This window comes from Silene latifolia, chromosome X, assembly GCF_048544455.1.
Source record: "Silene latifolia isolate original U9 population chromosome X, ASM4854445v1, whole genome shotgun sequence".
In the NCBI taxonomy this organism is placed as follows: Eukaryota; Viridiplantae; Streptophyta; class Magnoliopsida; order Caryophyllales; family Caryophyllaceae; genus Silene; species Silene latifolia.
Genome location: NC_133537.1, coordinates 285,558,252 through 285,566,609, shown reverse-complemented (window position 1 = coordinate 285,566,609; position 8,358 = coordinate 285,558,252). Strand labels below are relative to the sequence as shown.

The 8,358-nt window shown below is 36.1% G+C and overlaps 1 long non-coding RNA gene across 1 annotated transcript; it reads right to left on the bottom strand.

Moving 5' to 3' along the window:
- Positions 1-1,887: 1,887 nt before the first annotated feature.
- On the bottom strand, positions 1,888-6,373 carry LOC141621852 (uncharacterized). Its single transcript, XR_012532731.1, has 9 exons — positions 6,218-6,373; positions 6,034-6,105; positions 3,923-4,272; positions 3,533-3,775; positions 2,844-3,014; positions 2,627-2,734; positions 2,452-2,530; positions 2,258-2,353; positions 1,888-2,157 (listed from the first exon to the last, which is right to left on the bottom strand). It is a non-coding gene; the product is annotated as an uncharacterized LOC141621852 (long non-coding RNA).
- Between the last annotated feature and the right edge of the window lie 1,985 nt (positions 6,374-8,358).

The following is an 8,358-nucleotide window of genomic DNA, read 5'->3' as shown; positions in this document are numbered from 1 at the left end:
AGCAACAGTAAAGTCATTGATCCCGATGAAGCGGAAACTTTACAGGAGATCCTCGTCACCAGTCTTTGTCAGTTTGAAATGTATTTTCCTCCCTCATTTTTTACTACCATGGTTCATTTGACTGTCCACCTAGTCCAGGAGGTTTTGTATCTCGGGCTAGTGTATTTGAGATATCAGTACCCATTCGAACGATTGATGAAAGTTTACAAGGACTACACATCTAATAGGTATCGTCCAGAGGGGTGTATTGCTGAGCGAGCAATTATCGATGAAGCTCTTTTATATTGTTACGCATACCTCTCCTAGGAAGAGTAATTGGAGCTCCTACGAATCGTCATAGTGACTAGATGAATGGAATAGGTGTAAGGGTTCGTGTTTCCAAGGATATGTCATCTGACATGCGACATAGAGCTCATACATACGTTCTATTTAACGATGATCATGTCCAGCCTTACAGTATGGAACACCAGAGTTACCTTAAGGGAAAACACCCTCATAAGAACGAAAGGTGGTATGCAAATGAGCATTACAAGCAATTTAGTGACTGGTTTAAGGATACTATTTACGATGACGACAACCCAATTGATGATTGCTCAACCAGCCTACGACATCACGCTTTCGGTCCTGATGCTCGTGCAACTTTTTATAGCAGGTATGCGATCAATGGGTACACTTTCTACACTCGCATTCAAGATGAGGCGAGCACAATGCAAAACTGCGGAGTTTGCGTAGATTCTGAGGCAATATACTTTGCTAGTTCAAAGGATAAAAATCCTATTTTGGGTACAATGCAATATTATGGAGTTATTGAAGAGATATTGGTTTTAGACTACATGGATTTTGAGATACCTCTATTTCGATGCAAGTGGGTTGACAACAACAATGGTGTTAGAAAGGATGATTTAGGATTCACATTAGTAAATTTTGACAAGGTTGGAAACAAGGACGATCCTTTTATATTAGCGTCACAAGCAATACAAGTTTTTTATGTTACCGATCCTATGTATAAGAAGTGGTCAGTTGTTCTATCTTGCCATCGCCGAAATCTAGATAATGAAGACGTCGAATTTGAAGGACTTGATCACAGTGCTATATCGCAATTTGGTAATGATGTTGCACTACGCCAAATAAGACATCCAATAACGGTCAAATAATGCAATTATCGTTATTAAGTAGAAACACGGAACCGTTATTGTAACGACTGTTGTTAAATATATACCACGGTTGTATGACCGTTATATAACATCAATAACGGATCTATAATACCGTTATCACTACTTAAGAACCGTTATAAAACTGTTGTTAATTATGTTTATGGAAACGGGTATACTTTTAAGAAACCGTTATTAGACATTAATAACGGTTTCAAACCCGTAGTCCTAGTTTACGATTGACAATGGTTTAGTTGTTCCAAAACCGTTGTTAAATATTATCTATGATAACGACTCATTTCGTTATCTTATTTAATTAAATGTCAATATTTGACAACAGTTTTATTGCGTGAGAAATAGTTGTTATATTTATCAATTGATGAAACTTTGATAACGGTTCTTCTTGAATAAACCGTTGTTAAAATTTTGAAGTCGACAACGGTTATCGTTCGTTATCTTATATTTTTGGCGGTTTGAATGGGGAGGGAAAAGATGTCAACAGTTATTTATCTAAATAAAACCTTTGTCAAATAATTGTCTGCAACGAGTTGTTTTTAACCGTTTTCGTTTTAAATTTTTTTTTCTTTTTTTTTTTAAAAAATTTAGCTTGCTCTAGCAAATTCTTTGAAATGCTATTTTTTCAAAGAATTTAGCTATTGCTAGAATGCTATTTTTCAAATTTCTGCTGCTGAAAATAGCATTCCAAAGAAATTGTGCAATCGCAAAAATTCAATCCTGCATCAAAATATTACACCCCGTGATCAATTAAACCCAGTTTCAAAACAGTACAAAGAGGATGATCAAAAGCCAAAACACAACTTCCCAAAAAAAACAAAAGAAGCCAATACACAATGGCTCTATATATATACACACACACACACGTACATAAAGCATGAGCAAACTATTGAGACTCCGCTAATGAAACAACATAAGTGGCCCACATATTTATCATCCGATTGATGTCCTCTGGCGAATATTCTGGGGCTTTGTTAACTATTAGTGGAAACTACAATTCAAAATATATATAATCAAAATAGATATAATACATAGAAGTATACAGAATTGAACTCAATTTACATCTGAAATAGTTTTTAAATCACACTAACCCGTATCGGAATGGTAGAAAGTTTTCCGTCGATAACCTTCCACATGGCGTGACAAACGTAAAAGGCACATTGTTTGTCGTCTGGTGCTTTAGGAGACTATTATATAAATCACACACAAATCAGCTGAATTAGATAATCAACCTCTCGCATAAACTTAATTAAATGGTACGAGTAATTATTAAGAATACACTTACTATTGGCGTGATAAAATTGAGATCAGTGTTGCTTTCATATTTCCCAAATGGACATAATCATTTTTTTGCTTCAAAAACACTAATTCATAAATATACACACATGCCATTATTATTTACATATATATGGCTCAAGTCATACAATAACAAATGACATTATTGAAGGTTGTAAACTTACTCAGTTATCATCCTTACACAACCTGCCGAGTGTTTGCCTTCATGAGAGAGTCAATCCAAAGATAATCGTTTTTGTTTCCACTTGGATTGTAGTAGCACCTAATGCTTCCTATTCATTTTGAGACAATGAACTGTTAGTTCATTTACACGCATTTAAGCATGTTAATAATAAATTTATAGAACTGTGATTCATTACAATAATCACGTACTATACATACATATTCTCATTGTAGGGGGCAAGTCATAGTTTTTTGGACGACATCAACCGACGAGCAATACTATTGATTTGTTCTTCGTATGAAATTCTGTTAACAGAGAACGCCTTAGGACTCAAGAATCCGTAGGCGTGACTAGGGACCTTCCACTCAGCGAACTGATTATTGAGGTACCTATTACGCCACATGGAACGAAGATTGTTATTGTAATTGATAATTTTAACAAACATCATTATTCGTAAATGGAAATGACTTCATAGTTATATTAATAAAATTTACTTCACCAAATCAAAATTTGAACAGCATCTAAATTGTCAAGGTTCGACAAATTCCATCAGTTGCTTCGGGTCCAGTATGGCTATATCAGCTGCGCCCATAACTTCCTTTTCAATGTTAATCATGACTACATCACCTGTAGGTGACCTCTTTACAGCCAGGTTGTACAAAGCCTTCAGCGAAGTAGTTTTCATCTTTTTCTTATATTCACACGATTCATAATAAGAATCATAAGCAGGCTTGCCTACAACAACTTTCGTTAACGTAGTAGTAATTGCTTTATCTACCATCATGGCTTTGCTTAAGTTATGCAAATGTAAAGATTAAAGTAGTTACGATATGTTAATATTCGTATCCTAATATATTTAAAGAACAAGTGACCCCATCTGTAAAGACTAACGTCTGCATATAGGTACCTCGGCGATGACAACATTGATGAGTTTGTCAGGCTATTGCACATAAGAGCTTAGGGCTTCTTTCAAATAAGTGACCCCCTTAGTAGGAAATGGTACTTGTACCTCCCCATACTCGTCTTTATATAATTGGGACACTTCCACTTTCCTGCAATTGTGACGAAGGGGTATACCATGAACCTTAATTTGCTGAAGCCGGTCGTAACTGAACACGTATCCCCTGGCAACAACAACTTTCTGTTTCCCCTGTAAATAGGACAGACGACAAGCCACCTCTCAATCGCCCTTCACGTCAGCTTTAATCAATTAGTACACATACATTCACTACCTTTAATAAATTTCCTAAGTAAAAAACGTGTATGATATGAATAATTATAAACTAACAGCTATTACCTTTTTTGGTATTGAGAAGAACATCTGATCATCAACTACCTCCACTTCATCCTCTGTCACGGCCTTCCTTGTGAGACCCCTCGATAGGGCATCAAAAATAAAGCGGAAATTACGAGATTTAAAAAAAAACCTTTAAGAGTTTAAAGTGCGAAATTCACCATAAGTGATCAAACAAAAATGAAAAGAAAGATAATTAAGTTTTACAATTTAAAACAAGTGCGTTGGGGAAAAGATATCCCACGAATAAACACAAGTCTAACGATAGGTGAGTCTAAGCAACCTATAACTAAGGTCCAAGGTTCAACGTTCTCGCTAGCTCACACGTCTTCCCCATAATCTGCATCACAAACCTGTCATTCATGTAAACATGAACGCCACAGTCAGTGGGGAGTAACTCAGGGTTCTCCCAGCCACAATATGTCAAAATGCACATAAGCAAGAACTTAATTAAACATATTGATCATGCATCATACTTGAATAATATGGACAAGGGAATATAACGATAATCATAACGAGATAGGCATATTGCATTCTTAATGAGATAGGCATGGTACATTATATTAAACATGCATTCAAGGTAACGAAAACATGGATATGAGATTAGGCATCGAATCATATGAAGAAGGTAAACAACGGATCAATTGAATAGAAAATACATGGATGGAAACCAATAGCCATTCCTTTGAAAACCTCTTAACAACCATAGCACGGGACGTGGCTACTAATGTCACATTCATACTTATGGCTTACATCTCACCATAAGAACGGATGGGAACATCAATCCCGGCGATCATATCGCAACTAAGGGCTTGCATCTCACCACTAGTATCCGATAGGACCAAGACTCTCACAAATAGTTATAGAAGACGTGCACTCTCGTATATAAGAACACACCAATGACCGTAACAAGCAAGACATTTACAAAGGATTGACTCAAAACAAGACAAACCTCTAGACTCCAACCTCCTGGTAGGACGACGATCATAATACGGTCCTAGTCTAAATCTGGCCAGACTCTCGGGATGGACGACACCCGATTCGACATACAATCCCAAATCGTATCCAAGACTCGATCCATGACACCTAGCCGTGCCCCAAGGTCGAGTAACCCCAAATCGGAACCATGGTACCTATCCGTACCCCAAGGTCCGAAGAGGCGGAAGGAAGACAGCCCAACTCGGAAACAATGGCACATAATCGTGACCCAATGGCCGAGGGCAAATAAATAAGGAATGTCGAGTAGTCACACAATGTAAACCGTCACGCTCCGGTCACAAGTACGAGTAACAATGATTGCACAAACATAACGTAAACAATTCATGTGAAGCATGTATAAGTATAAGAGTATAACAAATATCAAGTACTCCCATGATAAAAGAGTCTCAACACATCATACACAAGCATTAGAACCAAAGTTAAGATGCATACCCAACAAGAAACTCAAAACCCAATCTATAACAACAAGTTTAGTACTCGACTACAACAAGGGTCAACTTCAAACGGTCATAACTTGAGTTCTATACATGATAATGAGGTGAAACCAGTTGGAGGTGATAGCTTATCCTCTTACGGTTCTAACGGTAGGTCATAAGCCTCAAACAAACAAGTAACGAAGAAGTTATGGCCATTTTACGAAAACTGGTCAGGCTTAAACCGCAGCCTGCGATAGTGGCCGGAGCTCGGGTGGGTGCCGAGCCTGCGGTTTTCCCCTGCCACCGGACTGTTTGCACGACAATTTCCTACCCTTTCCGAAAGTCGATTCCTACCAATTTTTCATCCCAAATTCCTCTTAAATATACATGTTAACACAATAATACCTAATAGAAACCACAAGAATGTAATTGTCACACATCTTGATGGATTCAAGCACAAGATTTTGACCCAAAATCAAACAATTAATTCATCCAAACATCACAACTTTACCCAATTGAAAATAAATGTAACAACATGCTTAAACTCTTCAACCAACCATGAGATGGTTGTTCATACAAACTCATTCAACAACATACATGTGAAACAAGAAAAGATTCAAACTTTAACATACATATGAACAAACTACAAAATATAAACACACAAATTTGACATAATGTCGAGTAACCCATCACCGTTACCTTTTTGCTCTTAATCTCTAATGTAATCGTCTCACAAGCAAGAATCCACTTCCGGGCCAACTCACCTTTCTCCTAAACATAAGAAAACACAAAATAAGACTAAAAATCGAAACTAGAAAAAGGGTACCATATAGAGGATGGCTCGACAGCCCCAATAATGGAGGAAAGTCGGATCTTTTCTTACCTAGAAAGAAGGAGGGCGATGAGAGGAAGAGATAGACGCGAAAATCACTTGAATCGGATAAGAATTGAGCAAATTATGGTGTTTTGAAGATTTGTAAGATAGATGTATAAAAATGGTGAGGGTTGTTGAAGATGAATTTCAAAAAAATGAAGAGGGAGATGAAGTTGTGAGGTGTTAGGTGAGGGTTTTATGAAAAGAAAAGAGAAGGAGAAAAGGCCCATAAGTTATAAAAAGCCCAACAACTCAAATTGAGTCGGTTTCCGCTAGAATTTTCGTCTCAAGCCCACTATAACTCAAGACGGGAGATATTATTATTATTATCATTATTATCCGACCAAAATATTTATTTTGTATAACTTAAGCTTTAAAAATATAATATTTATAAAAATCATGTTTAATAATGAAATTAATTAAATTAAATAATTAAAATATAAATAAGACAATGAAACGGTTAATTAAATTATAATTGCCAAAATAGAAAATTCGCGGGTGTTACAATCACCCCATCTTTTAAAAAAGTTTCGTCCTCGAAACTTGAAAATGGAAATGAAATGTCGTATAAAATAAAACCGGAATTTTGAATTCGGTAACCAAAACATTCAAAAGGTTACTTATCGTAAGAATCAAAATCCTTTCGAAGTCTCAATTAAAATTTTCCGAAAATGCAACCGATTCTCATCAAAGGAACGAAAATGCTCTCGTTGCGCATTCAAGAACATCACATCCAAATCAAAGATATGGTCAAAAGCAAATCATTTGTATAAATCAAAAATCAAAATACTTTCAAAGACATTGATGAAGAGTTTTCAAAAGTATAAGTCTCATTCATGGAACGAAATTGCTCTTGTCGTGCACACAAGAACGCTAACTTTCCAAGTCTAAGACAAATTTAAAACAAAAATCATTCGCCGACAAGCGCAGAACAAGTTATTAAACGTTTCAAATAACGAGTTCTAACATCCGATCAACGTCAAAATCAAAAGAGAAGGCAATTCACTCAAATTTTCTTTTGCAAAGGTCAAAATAGAAGTAGAGGCTTCATTTCTAAATTAAAAAGGAAGTCAAATTCCTGAAAATATAATATTAAACTTTTGACAACGAAATCATAAGTAGACCAAAGCTAGTTAGAAATTGAGCAAAGTTAAAAGTAACTCGGGTTTAGCAATTAAAAATCAATAAAAAGGAGTTATACTCGTAGGACAAAAGGATAACTAAATCAAATTTTCATTTTTGAACTCTTAAAATAGGTAGGGTTTAGTAAAAGTAACATAAACCTTTAACGGCGAACCAAAAATGGTAGTTTGAAACGTTTAGAAATTTTATGAATTGAAAAGTAACTTAGATATCATGAAAACAAGATACGCTAAGAGGGTTCAAACTTAACCAACAAAGAGATAGGATGAACTTCCTAGGAGAAGAGTTGAAATCGAATCTACCAGGCTATCAAAGATTGAATTCCATAGGTTAGCATCAAATTCTAAAGGAGGAGCAAGCATAAACGAGGAAGAGAGGTATGAACGGAAACACTTATGGTCAAAGAGGACGGGAAGTTAGGCAACAAGGAAACACTAGATACTTAAATCTCGAACAACAAAGTCACCCTGAACGGTTCCGAAAACTTCCTAACCACTAAACTCATAACCACATAACTCCCAAAATTTCCTCAAAATACTCACAATTTACTCCTATGCTACCCCGTGGGTCAAGTCACTCCATCACAATTGTGATTCCATAACTCTCAAATATAAATCATCTATAAACGATTTCCATGAAATATCAAAACTACTAAAAGAGTTACACACATAACCAACTATCGACTACTAGGAGTTCTCACTATGGTAAAATCCTAAATCAAAGGTCAAAATCTCCAGGTCTTTATACTTTCTAACACTCCAAACCAAAATCTTATTCACACCCGAATTCACAAGCCTAAATGATCACATTCCCCAAATCTTAAAGACCACCAACCAAAAGTAAATAGATTGTCATACAATTTTTCCTACCCAACTCAACTCAAGTGCCACTAATCCAATTTTGACGAAATCAAGGTTTGCAAAGAATCCTCAAGGGCATCTCACTCACTCTACAACGTAGCCAACAAAGCCATCACTCCACTAAAGAAACAAAGGGTAATAACTAGG